An 11,904-nucleotide genomic window follows, 5' to 3' on the forward strand; every position below is an offset into this window, starting at 1 on the left:
ACCATACAAGTCAAGGGACTCCTAGTTTTCTAAATGTTTGCAAGTTGAGCCTGCTACTGCAATTCCTGTTAAGTTTTTTATTTTTTTATTGTTTTTCTTCAATTCAATTTGTTGCAGATACTATAGCTATAGATAGACCTTTATTAATCATGTGGGGGAAATTCAATTGACATGGCAGTACAGCATGAAACACAATAGATACAGAAAATGAGATAAAGCTTGGAGTAACCATTAGACACTAATACTAAAAACTAGAAAAGTGCACTCCTCTGAGTGCAGGTCTCTGACAGGCCGGGCAAATTTTGAAAGGCAGTTATGGACAATTGGAATGGTTACGGTATATGAAAAATCTGACTGATATATCTTGATCACATGCACCACAAGGTGCACCACTGCACCTTGCTCGGTGGCACAGTGGTACAATTTACAATTTAGGCATTTAGCAGACGCTCTTAATCCAGAGCGATTTACATTCACATATATAAAAAGTAGTTATCATGAAACATGCGTAAGCTAAGAACGTAACAGTGGAGTATCTATGTAAACTATACATACTATACTATATTATATATTATACATTTGTACTATAGAGCGTCGCAGTCCCGCCTCCTATCCTGGACCAGGAAATGAAATCCAATGCATTATTCTCATAGACATTTCTTAAAGTATTTATTTAAAGACGGTTACGCCGCGGACAAAGCCAACTCGAGTCGTGACAACTCATGACAACACAAACAATATTTTGGACCAAACAAATAATTAGAAAGAAGAAAAAAACGGCAGGTTACAACACTTTTTTTGTTGTTTTTCTTCTTTGTAATTATTTGTTTGGTCTTTAAATAAATACTTTAAGAAATGTCTATGAGAATAATGCATTGGGTTTCATTTCCTGGTCCAGGGTAGGACTGCAACGCTCTATAAAGTGCTATGACTACATACAATGCAATTCTAGTGATGTCTACGTAACATGCTATAAGTCTGTTTAAAATACTATCTAAGTCTACATAAAGTGCTATATTTAAAATACTATCTAAGTCTACATGAAGTTCTATTTAAGGGGCTAGTGCTACGGGCCATGGTGGAGTCTGAAGAGGTGGGTTTTCAGACTACGGCGGAAGATTGGGAGTGAGGCTGCAGTTCTGATTGTGATGGGGAGTGCATTCCATAGTTTTGGAGCCAGAAGGGAGAAGAGTTTGGGACGTGGTAAAGTGCCTTTTGGACAAAGGTTGTAGGAGTTGTAGTAAAAAGTGTGTATTGGAGAAAACACTAACATATGGAATTATGGAACATACGAACATAGGTTCAACAGTTATAGGCCAAAACGTGAAGCAGGCTGTTATAACGCCACCATGAGGCTGATTTTAAACCTTTGTGGTGGAGGTTCTTCATTGGGCTACTGTGAGTGTGCATACAAAGTTTCAAGGCAATCAAATGCTCATCATTTGACATCTTGTGCCCCTCCCTCAAACTTTGAAAGCTATTAAATCATAGCCAATTTGAATGGAATCTCAAAAAGCTGACAAGATACATCTTTATCACACGACCACAGTTTTGGACAAAAAGTATCAGGCCCATAATGTGGGAAGTTGCACCGTCCATGATCCAAGGAATCCAAGGGAGAAAAAAAAGTTTGATTGTATGGCGTACAAAGACCTACAGAGTTTATAGGCCGAAACATGAATGGCCCAGTTATAGCACCACCATTAGGTTGAAGAGGTTCTTCCTTGACCTACTGGGAGTGTGCGTGCATAGTTTCACACTGGTCCAACGGGGCCGGAGATTAGCTGGTCGTAGACACACAGACAGACGGACAGGAGCGAAAACAGTCTCCGGCCTGACGAAGACAATACAAACAAAGATTAGGCCTACTGTAAGCAGGTAATAATGCACAAGGATTAGGAAAAGACTAACCAGAAATCAGGAGATTTAGCTACATACATACATTAGATTTATACTACATACATTGTGTAGTATACCTATTAGATGTCCCGATTTGGGCGTTTTATATAGCACCTTTCATGACATGAAATGAAGGTCAAAGTGCTTTACAGAGCAAGAAAGAAAGAAAAAGGGAAAGCATTAAACATTAAAATAATAGCATTAACACCTGTTGTGCATATACATGTGTGCACGGATGCATGACTAATTTGCATACTTAAATGATTGACGTTTGGAGGATCCCCCTCATTCCCCTGGTAACGCTATGAACTGTGGGTAATTTCTTTGCCAAAGTCAGCCTAAAGCCAAATTTCAATACCCCAAATCTCGGCCACTCGCTCACTCACACTCGGTCTCTCCAGCATGGTAAAATTATGGTGAAATTGGTGACCTGCCGAAATATGTGACCATCTTGTGGACTACACACAACGTACATGGAGGTTTTTAAATACATGGCCTAAATGCCGCTAGGTTGAACTCTGCTAATGAACAAACTGCAACGATTTGCATTCAGACAGACATTATGTGACGTCTGCACGATTGTCACATATTTCAGCAGGTCACCAATGTCACCGTGAGTGAGTGGTCGAGATTTTGGTTATTGGAATTTGGATAAAGTCAGCTGACTTTGGCAAAGGGTGCATAAAGGGGTGGGCTGAGCCCTCACTGACTTCAAATGGGACAGCCCTCAAGCCCTCGAAGACTTATATAGACAATATAAAAACGCACAGCTAAATCAGTGAGGGCTCATTGAGTCAGCAAGGGAGCGGATTGGGCCTAAATGCCAAATTAAGATGTACATTCTACCCAGTTTGGAAGCGCTCGCTTTCGATAAAGCAACATCCTGCTGCCTCCTGCATTATGTTCAATTTCAAAACAGGTGGTATGAACTATGCAGGGCTGTTGATTGATATCCAACGAGCGCTTCCAAACTCAAACACTTTATTGAGGCATATACGTATTATTAGCCAGTGATCCTTTAAAGTGAATTGGCTGGGTTTCCTCTTATCATTATTAAGGACATTGATAGTGTACATTGTTGTTCAAGATAAAGTAAATGGTTGATTACAAAAGCAAAGCTTCAAAAACTAATTTCAAGGCATCTTGTGTTTCATCCAAGGGAACCCAGTGTGTAGTCTCCCAGGGGACACTGATTCAAAGAAGTGGTTGATTCGGTAATCACAGTCAGTGGTCACATCCTTATCGTTTTCTGGTTGTTGGAGCAGATGGTGACCCTCTCAATCGTGTGAATTAAGACACAATGCAGATTTTCCCTTGGATAAGAGGAGGCAGCCGCTAAACAAACTGTGAAAGAACTTGTGGTGATGTTCTCTCTGATGGAGCCACACAATTGTTATTGGTTCACACGCACACACAAGATTAGTGGACCATATGTTCTCCCAGCACTAGAATCAGTTTTATTGTCACATCACAGGTTTAAATCAGTGGGTGAAATTTGTCTTTGTGCAAGTGCAGCAGAGTGGCTCAGAGCCTCAGCCTGATAGCATCAGGCTCAAAAGTCTAATATCTCCCCAGGTCCATGGAGAATGGGGATACTCCTTTCATCTAGTGGTTAGAATATTGGACTTTCACACGGGAGACCCGAGTTCGAATCCCGGGCGGTACAATTGTGCCAAAACCCGGGAGCGGTTTTCCTCGTGGGAGGAGGTCAAAAGGGGGGGTGAGTGGAGTAGAGTGGCTCTACTGATGTTTTAGGCTCCTCGGTCCCGCAGCAGCTCCTCCTTGGTCCTCCTTTTCCAAAAACAATATTTAAAAATTAATGAAAACAGTAAATGAAAAAGCACACCCCCCTCACGTATTAGGACAACATCAGTCACCAGAAAAAAAGGACGGGTGTTTGATGAATCTATCATGGTTAAAATGGAGTTAGAAGTTACAATGGGTTTGTATAGTGTAACCAAGTGTAGCAAAGGATTTACTTTTAATATAGTTATGACTACGCCACCTTGAGATAGATCCAAGGAATTACATGAACAGACCAGTAAATTGGGTTCCCCAATGAATGCAAGTTGTTCTAAGGACTTGAGACAAAATTCCAAACAAGGAATTTATTAACTTTTAAGAACAGTATGGAATACAAATATTTATTAAATCAATGTCCAATTTCATAAAAACTGCAGTACAAATGTGAACAATATCTTAAAACCCCAGGTAGGGAATAATCTACTACAACCTTAGTCACACCAATACACAGATCAATGCTCTAATGATAAAGAAAACCACACGTTACATTTGGAGCCAACAGGCTTACAGTCGACCAGCCTTGAGAGAGAAAATAATTAAAATGAGAGAGAGAGAGAGAGAGAGAGAGATATATATATATATATATACACACACACACACACACACAATGCTCAAAAACAACATCATGTTACTCACCCAGTCAGGGAAAACACAGGGCAAATGAGGCTCAGGTCAGAAGACCCACAGCCAGGCCAGCAACACCCAAAGCCTATGTTTGGTCAACTGTCCTCTCCCTCGCACTCTCCCCCTTTGTGTGTTTCTCTACTTTAGTTTGTCTCATCTAGCCATTGTCTGTGTTTTACTCATCACTATGAGTGCTTCAAAGGATCTGCCCACGAATCATCCAGAACTGAAGGAAATATTACAAGATATTGATAACTTGGTTCCACCAGAATGGAAGGCATCACCAATGAAGCCAAAAGGCACCTCGGCGGATTGTGAAGTTGGTGATCAAAGATGATGATGGAAAAACTCTAAAGGAAATATTAAAATAAGTTGATGACTTGGTTCCACAATGGCAGAAACCTCCACCAGCAAAGAAGGCAAAGTTGGTGAACAATGATCGTGATGGAAAAACTCTGAAGGAAATATTAAAAGAGGTAAATGACTTGATTCCACCTGAGGCTGCGTCACAATGGAAGACACCCCCACGAGCAAAGAAGGCAAAGGCACCTCGCCCGATGGTGAAGTGGGTAAATAAAGATGGCGATGGAAACATCATCTATGATCAGCCCAGATCAAGCAGGAAACAGTCGGATCAGGGTCAGTACGGTAGACTGACTGCAGGGCCTTTAAATACTCACTCTGATTGAACAATGAGGAAATGACAGTGCAGGCAATGTATGGTGGCCCCTGAGGCTCAAACTCTGCTTGGCTACAATAGGAAGCGGGTGGGGCAGCTGAAATTAATATCAAATATCGAAATACTGAATCGAGCAACTTAAGAACTGTCTGGGGTGTTTACATAAGCCTGAGTAGAAGATGAAATGACTAAATATCCCTTTAATACCCTGATTTTGTGTTGTTTTTGTGTTGTTTTTGTTTGTTTGTTTTGTGTTTTTTCATTTTATTTTCTATTGTTAATTGTTTTGTATTGTATGTGCAAAGTGTATATGTTAGGACCCTCTCTAAAACTAGATACTGTATCTCAAAGGGTTATTCCTAAATAAAGAATTTCAATGAACATAGCATAAAAATCTGCAGCATGTACATGAGGGTAGACTTAAGATGCAAAAGAGTAGGTCCACACAGGTTAGACATAAGGTGCAAAAAGTAACAGCACAACGGCAGGTCCACATGCACGTATGAAAGGTAGTCCTTAAGTTTAACATCCTCTGGTTTTACTAGTGATGGTGGAGATATTGTACAGTGTGTTTATATTCTATTTAAGGCCTGCAACTGCCTGTCCCCAGAAACCAGAATGACATAAGCCTAATTTATACTTTGTGCATGTTGAGTCAAAACTCAGTAGTGCATGGAGCTTTTGCTGGGCACCTTCCATATACGGCCAAAATCACACTTAAACTACACTTCCCAGAGTGCAGCAGCAAAATGGCCGCTGCCCTTTCGAAGCTTAGAGTATGAAGTTTCGAAGCACCTGAAGATGTTTAAAAGGGCATTCAAACAAACAGAAACCAGAGAGAAGACTGAAGAAGCTCCAAGTTCTTTCAGGAGTTCAGCCCAAAGACAATGGTCTGTTAAATGTTTTACTTGTATGTTTGAAATGCTGCTTAATGTGTTCATGGTTTAACTACTACAATTTAAATTGGTTAAGGAACACATTGTAGAACACATTCATTGTGTGTGTGTTGGGCACCCTTCTGTGTTAATACTTGACAGTGTTTTATTAATTAATTTGTGCTTAAAGTATAAATTACAAAAGAATAAGACAAAGTTAGAAATGATTTAAGAATTTGAATGACTACTACTAAAATGTGGACAACTATTTACTATGTTAAAAAAGAGCTGATCTACAAGCTCAAGGATCAGCTATTCTTTCTTTATTCTTTATTTTAAAGGGTTTAAAAGTGTTAATTTGTTTAAAATGACTTTAATACTGATGGATAGATTTGAATTTGCCCACAATTAATGTCAAGGTTTTCTCCATGTCACTCACATTGTCACCTTGCACATCCCTAATCATCTTTGGCCTGTTCCCTGTTTTTCCCCATGTTTGTGACAATAATAATGTTTTCATCCCACCCCTACTTAATGTCATGTCACTATGTGCCATCCTGTTGTCCATTTCACAGCCCTATATTATCATTTATAAGCTACATCTCTGCCGACATCCTGTCTCTATAACACTCACTGTATTTCACCAGCAAGTTAACAGAACTCGTAATATGTAGCCCTGTTTTGATTTTAGCCTACATGTATTCAGCCTTGGCAATTTGATAGCAACTCTTGGAAGGTGTAAACAAAACCAACACACTATCATGATAACGGACATACTGGCCCCATTCAATGGTATGATACCAGTCGAATGGGGTGGTTTTATCAGGTCACGATGACCACAGCCTTCATGCACTCCCGGCCTAAAGCTCCCTCAATGTGCTGGACTAATGAGATCTACTCCACGTGGGTGCGGACCGACAACGTGGGACATCCTCCAATCACCATAGACCAGGGGTTTTCAACTGATTGTGAACCAGGGACCACCACCCTGACTTAGAATCAGCCTGGGGACCACCACCCTGACTTAGAATCAACCTGGGGACCACCACCCTGACTTAGAATCAACCTGGGGATCACCACCCTGACTTAGAATCAACCTGGGGACCACCACCCTGACTTAGAATCAACCTGGGGACCACTATTGTGTTGGGTGGGGATATGGGCTAAGATTAGTGCTTTTGTAAGTTAACACTTGCTATGCATCCCATGTGGATACATCCCACTGTTTCTCAACCGTTGACTACTACTGGTAAAATGTCCTAATAATAATGACTCAACCAGACAATCCGGTGCACTTCCTCCTTCTTGAGATTCTAACTCTCTTTTTCTGTTGAATTCCTTGAACTCCAACGTCAGTAAATGACTCTAACGTCAGTAAATGACTACATGGATGGACTCATCATAGGTCACCAGGTCATTCAGTTCACGGTTTCTCAACTAGTGGAAAGAACATTTAAAACAAATCAACAAATCCTACATTACTAAATGAATGGTCAGGGACCACATGCAATACCTCCACGGACCACCAGTGGTCCACAGACCACCTGTTGAAAACCCATGCCATAGACAAACAACATTGCGTCATTTTGACTATAAACTGTATACTTATGGTAGAGAATGGTATCCAGGACCCCTTTGAAACTTGTACAATGGATTAATGTGATACCTGGAACTTTGTAATAACTGTCTGATTTGAGAGATTTATATATTTATATATATATATTCCCTAAAACCTTAAATTACTCTCCTCGTTTTTGCATGTGTCCATCTCTATTTTTGGGTCTTGTTACATTTTTGAGTGGTGTAAACCACTCCTACAACTGGCTTTTGTGTGCATAAAAAAATGACCATGGTTGCTATGTTCAAAATAATTTCTGACGTAATTAAATCACACCCGGGTGAACTGGATGACCGTAGCAACCGTGGTCATTTTCTCTGCGCAAAAACAGCCAGTTGTGAAATCACATCCAGGTGTGATACATACATTTATCAAAAATGATAGCTTTTTTTACTTAACATATTTTGTGTGATTTCATTACGTCAGACATTACGTCAGACCACAGCTGATCATGCTATATAAAACCTTACACCACTCAGTTCACACGGGTGTGATTTTTGGATTTACAAGGGTATTGCAGGTATTTCCTATGCTGTCTTGGTAACTTAAAGGTAAAGGGCATTTCACTAATTTTCAATTAATTTGAGTACATTATAAACTTCTCTAAAAAGGTGTAATATTATACTAAACATTTTCATGAAGGGTATTCCTGCTAAAAGCTAATTCTAAACTTTATAACTAAAAGGTATTTTCTACATTTGGCTGGTTCTTTGATCTTGGGTTAACATTAATATATACATAATTATAAAACGAAAAACATTCTTCTCATATGGATCAAATTAGAACCCATTTCTGTTCAATTTAATTCCATGAAATACATTAGTGTTTAAGTCTTCATTTAACATTGAATTGCTTAAAATACATTTCATTGTTTAAAAGACATTTGCTTGTTTAAAATACTGTATTAAACAATTGTTGAAAGGAAAACATTGATTGGAAAAGTGTTTAAAAAGTGCCAACTACATGATTAATGAACCAATCAACAAAATGGAGTTTCAAAAGAAAAAAGTTGGATTTGAGTTGGAAATCTTGAGTTGTCTCTAGTCCTTTGGAGTTGAACAGGAAATTAACTTTGACAGTGCACAACAGTGTTTCTTGCTGAAAATGAGTTAGTTATATTTCAGTTATATTTAAATATCAATTGGGCTTATTGTATGTCAAAACGATGCCTATAAGCACATTAATTTGCAGAGTTCTGTGGAGGTCATGTTACATTTCCACTGTTCTTGATTGCAATAGATGATGTATCTGCATAATGATGCCAGCTGGACCGCCAGCCTGCCACTCTTATAGATGGAGAAAATTGCGATTAAAAACCCAAGTATTCTCACTGATGTCTAGGGTCTGTTGGTGTGGAAAGTTTCTGAAAATGATTTGTGTTCTTCAAATGCTCACCAGCATGGAATTATATTCAATTGGCATGACTTCCAACAATTCATGCACAACAGAGGAGAAAGCTGCTGGTTACATTGAAAACCCAAAGATTTGCAGTCAGTTGCTTCAATTAAGTTATTTTTTTTAGTTAATAAAAGACAATGTGACGAATGAATTAATGATCCAATAGAACGCATAGATGTGAAAGGGAAAATTACGCACACTGTCTGTTTATTTGGTGCTGAGACAAACTGCAAAAACAGAATCATGAAAAACAAGGCAGGGGCTCGCAACTCATTTTTGAATGCTCCTAAACTTTTATTTGTGACAAACCGCCGATACAAAGAGTAAAAGTGTCATAGAGACTAGTCTGTAATATGAAGAACCATTATTCAGATGAACTAACTTTGTGTAATGAATTTAAAAGGTGAAATACCTAACAGTATTTTTGTATGTACTGCATATGACACTGGTGACACCAGCAATGTCACATTGATGTGTGCTGCTAAAGGATGTCTCACATGTGCCAGCAGAGATGTGCTGCGAATAGACAGGGCCCAAGGGGACTCTGCCCCATTGCCCTTAAAGGGCTCTGGTATATGTATATGTGTGTGTGTGCGCGACATGTGCATGCGTGTCCAGAACTAATCTTGCAAACCACTGGACCGATCAATGCCAAATTTATTGTGTACTGTACACTGCCAGTAGGCTAACTTAGTACACATGGGTTGGATTTGCTGTATTTGCTGGCTAAATCCATGCGTATGCTTTTGATATGCCCCTCTTGTCATTCATTTTGAACACTGGCGGTGGAGATATGATGATTTATCCATGCTTCTGATCAGAGTGAATTAATTTCCTTGAAATGTAGACTGCTGATATGTGTAATATTTACTTAAACAATTTATTTTAAAATATGTTAACCACATTAACCCTATCCCTAATTTGGCTTATAGCTAAGAAATAATGTGCATCTCAGGATCCACATAGAAATGGCATGGCTTATCCCACTGACAGATGGCTGTGATAAATGTCATTCAACCCATATGTTTTATTCATGTCCGCTCTTGCTTATAACCTCTGGAAAAATTACTTCGACACAATGTCCAAAATATTCACATTTCCTGTAAATATTTGAAAATGAATGACTCTGGTGTGTCTTACATTTGGCTGACTCAGAATTGTAATAACATTAACTGGTTGAAACTGTCAAACAAAGGTTGAAGATCAGCACAGTTCTTGCAAAAGTGGACATAATAGTATGACATCATGTGAGTACAAACTAGTTTAAATTAGAACAAAACCACACCAAAGTACAGACACGTAATTTGTAATCTTGAATAACACGAGAATCCCAAAGGTCTCTGGCAGATATAAAGGGTTGAAAAGAAGCCAGAGCCTATGTAATGATAGTTGTAAGAATACCACATGTTATAACCCACCCATCTATGTTAAAATTAATTTTATTGTTGAAATCTGAAAGTCAAAGGTTATCTGTAAATTGGGTGCTTTTCTAGAAAAAGAATCTTCAGCTGTTACCTGTTATAAGTAATAATGAATGCCATGCCTTTTGCAATGTCTGTCTGTATGTATTATGTATTGTATACTGTTTATTCTATACCATTATGAATCTGTGCTCCATAGCATGTGAACATGGCCGTGAGTTAAATAGATGATAAATCTGTAGCCTAGTCTAGGCTACAGATTTGTTTCAGGTTTGTGATCTAGGCTGCCTAGATCACAAACCATGCCACACTTAGGAAGTGTAGGCCTACAGGAAATATATAATCTTTGAATGCCATTAAAGTGCATCCTTCCTAACCTGTCCTTAAAGATGCTGCTGAATTGGTCTGAACAACTGAACACTGATATTATGATAACTCATCCATTGTAATCTAACTAAATAGACCTGCTATAGCCTATGTACTGTATGAAGCAAGCTGTACCAATAGTTTAATTGAGGAAGGCTTGTTAGATATTATTTTATATTTATAGGATAGCCTAAAATCAGACATTGGACAAATGGCATGTTAGCCCTACCCTTTTATGGTAGCCTATATTTAATTTTCACATGGGACAACACAATAGAAAATTATGTGAATGGTGAACCATCATATTCTGTGACTTACAACTTTCTTCAAACAAATTTAAACGCATGTAAGAAAGACTTATTTGCCTCTACCCTACTATTTGAGCCCGGACATACTGTAGGCGATACACTATAAAATGCTGATACACATTTCGAACTTAGTTCAATGAACCCCTTGATTGGTTTGACTAAGTGTCGTTTTCGGTGTTCCCACGAACCAGGGCAATGCCTTGGTTTATGTGGAACACTAGAGACCGCCAGTGAGCCGTGTCATTTACGTATCTCCGGGCAAACGTGAGTGGCGAGTAAATGCGCCTCCGAGCCTAGGTTGGGTCTGCTGCCTTCTGGCTGTAACAGCATGTTGTTTACCGTGGCGTGGAGTCGTGGACACGCACATACACTGTGGCACATGCACGCGCGCGCATATACACACACACACACACACACACACACACACACACACACACACACACAGTCAAGTTGATCAATCAGTTCCTCATCCAAACTTTTGAAATGAAAAGCTCCATAAATGGATCAAATAGCAAGGCACTTCATCAGACAACACACATTTGGAAGGGGGGTAAACAGCATAGTAAGATTCAACGTGGAAAACGGTCTGTTTTGATGCGTGGACTGTGGGGGCGTTTTTAGGGAAACTCGGCTTTCAGCTCAGCTGTGCCCCATCACCTAAATGACGGCTGGCTGTTGTGAATCACTCCAACCTGTCGCATCCAATCCATCACTACAATTAAAACCGAAGCGCGTTGTTCTTTCTCATTTATTTATTCACGTGGTCTACACTGTTCCTACTATTTAAACATTACTCTGTCAACGTGACCACATTATAGATGTGCTTGGTAGTAGTAGCCTGAGCTACGCGCTCCTCCAGCCACCAGACTGAGACAGCGTCTGGGTCTGGAATTTCTTAAGGAAGTGATTGGCA

The 11,904-nt window shown here is 39.4% G+C and overlaps 2 long non-coding RNA genes across 2 annotated transcripts; one reads left to right on the top strand and one right to left on the bottom strand.

The window, feature by feature from the left end:
* Nucleotides 1–3,330: 3,330 nt before the first annotated feature.
* Nucleotides 3,331–4,479, bottom strand: LOC306920278. Its single transcript, XR_013789635.1, has 2 exons — nucleotides 4,339–4,479; nucleotides 3,331–3,690 (listed from the first exon to the last, which is right to left on the bottom strand). It is a non-coding gene; the product is annotated as an uncharacterized lncRNA (long non-coding RNA).
* Nucleotides 4,480–4,574: 95 nt separating this feature from the next.
* On the top strand, nucleotides 4,575–4,845 carry LOC306920279. Its single transcript, XR_013789636.1, has 2 exons — nucleotides 4,575–4,697; nucleotides 4,803–4,845. It is a non-coding gene; the product is annotated as an uncharacterized lncRNA (long non-coding RNA).
* Nucleotides 4,846–11,904: the final 7,059 nt, after the last annotated feature.

Source organism: Electrona antarctica (genome assembly GCF_951216825.1).
Source record: "Electrona antarctica genome assembly, chromosome: 3".
Classification (NCBI taxonomy): Eukaryota; Metazoa; Chordata; class Actinopteri; order Myctophiformes; family Myctophidae; genus Electrona; species Electrona antarctica.